Source organism: Cataglyphis hispanica, chromosome 1, assembly GCF_021464435.1.
Source record: "Cataglyphis hispanica isolate Lineage 1 chromosome 1, ULB_Chis1_1.0, whole genome shotgun sequence".
In the NCBI taxonomy this organism is placed as follows: Eukaryota; Metazoa; Arthropoda; class Insecta; order Hymenoptera; family Formicidae; genus Cataglyphis; species Cataglyphis hispanica.
This window is the reverse complement of record NC_065954.1, coordinates 19481189-19486392: the sequence shown is the minus strand read 5'-3', so window position 1 is coordinate 19486392 and position 5204 is coordinate 19481189.

Sequence of the window (5204 nt, the reverse complement as noted above, 5' to 3'; positions counted from 1 at the left end):
AGACACCGGGCAGTGACAGGGAGGCCGTGTAATTTATAACTTTGCGGATCGTCGCGAAGTTCCGGCAATAATCGCGGCGTCATCGTGGCTCGATTTATCTTGCCTTCGCGAAACTTGTCTTGGATGATCGCGAGAACGAAGCCGCGCAAAATCGCAACCAACAGCGTCATACATTTAGAATTATCGTCACCATAATCGCGGTGATTCGCGGAAACGACGGGTCTCGCCTCGTCTCTCTCTTTTTAATCGTATAAACATCAAAAATCTAGCGAGCCGACGCTGGTGCTTAAAAAAAGAATGACTCGAAAATGGCACGTTAAAAAAAAAAGAGAAATAAAGACGCACGCTAAGAGAAAATTAATTATATACCATGCAAATTATCCGCTCTTCTCGTCAAGAGATCCGGCGCGTCTCCTCGCTCCCTGTCGATCGCGGAACATCTCGGCTACGCTCTTATCGGGTGAATAACCGTTCGTACCTAACGAATAAAAATGCTAATGGCATCGCGCGTCACCGATATCTCCCTCGCGCCCACGGTTAATCGTTCCCTCCTCCTCTTTCTCCAAGTCATCGTCATCGGCCGCCGTGATGATGTCGTAGAAGCGGTTTCCGGGTCGCGCCGTCGATCGTCGATCGACGTTAATCGACATGGTACAGTAAGATCGGGTTACTATTACATGTGCTATCGAGATAAAAAAAATGGAATTCCGAAAAAAATGCGATTTAGATATATATGAAGAAAGAATCTCTGACAATCAAGACGCGACCATATGATATGCATTTTTTATTTACAACGTCGAATTAATCAAGATTATTTGTTTCCAATCTCTATTTTAAACTATATTCTGTTACGATATTTAATCTTAAGCATAAAAATGGCATCTCTCTCTTTAAAGATAAATTTTTTAACAATGGAGAAAGAAAAAAAATTGTACGTATTTGCCTTTGTTAGAGAAAAAATAATTTATCTATCCGCGAATTAAAAGCAAATTACATTATACTAGCGTATTGATTTAATTTCGATTTTGTCACATTATTCAATTCGTTCTCTTTCCTTTTCTTTTTGCTTTGGCGATGTTGTCGAAGCAACAGTTAACTCGTAAATGCACCCATCTTAACGAGTGCGCGTGTTCTTAATGGCGCGTTGCGAAATGACGATTCGCGAAAGATAGACGTTTCGGAATACATATAAATATCCGGTGAGAGCACACTCTTGATCGATGCTTCGAACGATCGTTATATTACGCATTATGTTGTGTATACGCATTTTGCTTATCCGAAGCGAACCCGCTATTAATAAGCTACTTATGGAATCCCGACTTACGTGGGCGAATCGATAAATTACTGCGGCAGCAAAGAGACAGCTCGTATATGCTTTAACGGTAATTAACACGCGTGTCAAACGTTTCTCATTTCTTCTCGGCGAAGAAAAAGCGGTCGCTTTGACAAGATCTGATGCACGTGTCGCGCAAAATTTAATATCCTATATAGAAATCTGCTTTCATAAGCAGAAGAATTTATAAGAATAATTTATAAAAAATATAAAAATCGTGCAAGACAATTTTAATTAAAAATAAAATGATGCGATCTTTTTTGATCTGTCAACAGTGTATATTTATCTCAAATCCAATCGACCACGTCGCAATAGTTACATTGCACAAAATTGAACTCGTAATAGTTGAGGGTTAAATACAAGATAGCATGAATCATATTCGCGACGCGCATTTAACGTAAACGATAATGCAGCATTGTAATTCGCTTTGATATTTGACGTGAGCGATAATGCGGCGTGATAAGGTAGACATTACGCGAGACGTTGCAATAATAATTGAGCGTGCGTTTAATGTCATTAATTATATGACTTTTCAAAGATAGCAAAACGAATTATAACGTGATCGAGAAGCGGTTAGCGCAGTTTACGTAGGTCGCCGCATGAAGGAATCCGTGGGAACCTATCATTTCGCAGCAATTTTGCACCAAGTTGTTGGCGACTTGCGCCAACGACCGGACAAATATAATAAAATGCCTATCATACTAGATTAAACGGATTAATTAATCGCAAACGCTCTTTCAGAACCAACGCGCTTGCAAGCTTACGAAGAGTGTCGTCTTTGTTTCTTTGTGAATTACACATTTCTCTTTTTTTATATCTATATTAAATTTATATATATATATATATATATATATATATATATATATATATTTTTCTAAATTTTTATCATTACATATACATATACTTGTATACATTTAATTATGTGTGTGTGTGTGTGTATATATGTATATTTGAATATAAAATATAGTTTACAATAAAATATAAACTGTATATTTTTGTCATTTTTAATTAATTTCTTTTCAACTATTCAGAATACTTTTCAACTTTAATAAGGACATTTATAATTTAAATAAAAAATAATTAATAAGAATATTAATACATTAATAAAGAATTTATAAAATAAATGTTTAGATAAATAAGAATTTTATAAAACTAAATTAAAAAAAGTATTATATATTTTTTTTAAATAAATATTTTATAAAAGTCTTCTGTCATTTTTTTTTTTTTTTAAGTAAACCTATCGTTGCGAAAATCGAGAGCTATCCATGTGACTTTCCTAATCGCGGATGTCTAAATACGGTGAGCGCGACGCACAACGCGTTTCGCGAACTAGGTCGACGGGTGTCCTCAGGATCGGCCGAGAGAGAGAAAGTGCCGTGCTTCTGAACGCGTCGGCGAAGTGCATCGGCTTCTCCCACACTATTCGCCTCTCGTTCGAACATTTGCCGTACAACAGCTGATGCAGAGCAGCCGTGCAAAATAACGCCCACTCGCCCGGCCAAACGCGCCGCGGGTGGTCAGATTTTCCAGCGCTAACTTTTCCGCGTACTCGCGTGACTCGATCAAGCTTTATTATCTCCTCGTATCACGTTTGTGAAATCGCGGCGAGACGCGATCGTTGCGAAAGATCGACGAGCGATCGCGAGGTGCACGAAATGCACTGAATCGTCTCCGATCTTCACAATAACAATCATCGGTGTTATTGTTTATTTAACTTTTCGAGTACATATAGGATCAAAATGACTTAAGTAATTTTTAGACAGATATAATAACAAAATTACATATCTTTCTTATTGAACAATACATATTCTTAAAGAGAGGACATTTATTACAATTTTATAATTTAAATAACTAGAATACTATAAACGCGCGCTACGCGAGCGCCATTTATTTTATGTGTATGTGTATATAATTACTTACATATTAATTCTAGTTTTCTACTTTTTTTAAATAAATTAAATAAAAATTACATACTCACTTAATATTTAGACTATCAAATGTGTTGCTCATTGTTAGTTATGACAAGCTTTTATTAATATAAAGTAATGTTCAAGGCATCGTCGAGATAACCAATCAGCATCACAAAAAAGAGGTAACAATATTGCCAGTATATAATAAACTCCGTGATATATTAATTGATAATTTAATAATTGATTTATAATTTAAAATACATGTATAATTTAATATTCCTTTTGTATATACGTCATAGGAAAATATTTCGGCAATGAATAATCAAAACATAACATAGTATACGGCCTTGACGATGTAAACATTAGCGCGCTAGTTATGGCTTACGGCTTTATTATTCTCACGGCGACACTCGAACAGTAAGGAACGCAAAACATTCCACAAAATTTCTCTACTCAACGCGATCGTGACAAGTATCGGGAAATAATTTGATATTATAAATAATTAATTATCTTTCATACACTTTTAATTTTGAATAATTATATACGTAATTATATCATAATGGATAAATTTCGAAGCGCGTATTTTGCGTAACATTTTAATCAAGAATCAAAATGATAAGATCGATCAAACAATGATTGAACCGAATTAATGAGTGTGCGGGATTTATAATAATTAATATAAAAATAATAAATTCACCCTTGGGTTGCTCCGCTGGTGCAGGATGCCTCTCCTAGGCCTCCTCCTCCTCTCAGGTTGATTCACGCGCGATACTATGAACGACACTCCCGCACTTTCGGCATGATCGAACCCCGTTTTACACGAAAATCGTACTGCGACAAATACGACTTTATTGCTCGAGCGTTGCTGAACGAATGATAATAAGACTATAAGTCGTAAGACGTTAACAATAGCGCGCTAATGTTTACATCGCCAAGGCCGAATACAATGTTATTGTTTCGCGGCCGAAAGTATGTTGCGTACTATGACGTATATGCGGTGTCGAATATTAAATAATACAAGTATTTTAAATTATAGATTAATTATTTAATAAACGATTAATATATCATGGAGCTTATTATTATGTTAATCATTATGCAAACCTGCAATTTGACTATTTTATTACGCGTTCTCAAGCCGAATCATATTTAAATTATCAAAAAATCGAATAAAATATTGGATGAAATATAATTATAAATCAAGTATTTTTAAAGAAATAATTATTGTTTATAAAAAGAGAAAAAGAGAAAGAGAGAGAGAGAAAGATCGCGATAAAACAATAATTTATAATTTTGATTCTAATAATCAAAATTCGGCCTTGGCGATGTAAACATTAGCGCGCTATTGTTAACGTCTTACGACTTATAGTCTTATTATCATTCGTTCAGCAACGCTCGAGCAATAAAGTCGTATTTGTCGCAGAACGATTTTCGTGTAAAACGGGATTCGATCATGTTGAAAGTGCGGGAGTGTCGTTCATAGTATCGCGTATACAAGTGCGGAATTATCTTTTAATAAAAGTGCGGGAGTGCCGTTTAAAGTATCGCGCGCGTGAATCAACCTGAGAGGAGGAGGAGGCCTAGGAGAGGCATCCTGCATCGGCGGAGCAACTCAAGGGTGAGTATTATTATTTTTATATTAATTATTATAAATCCCACACACGCATTAATTCGATTCAATCATTGTTTGAATAGTTTAAACAAAAGAGACTCATACTATAAAAGTTTTTATTTAAAATAGTTTTTTTTTTAGAATTTATAAAATTATTTCATATTTATAAACCTTCTTATTATTATACGCATCGGCTATAAAATTCGTTGCGTACAATAATAATTTTTTGAAATATTAATAATTATTTTAAACGTTGCTATAATTTGGATTTTATATTTGTGTGTTGCAGACAACGTAGCCTCAAGACCAAATCTCCGCTGTTGCGCATCAGTGCCGGTAAGTGATGAATTTT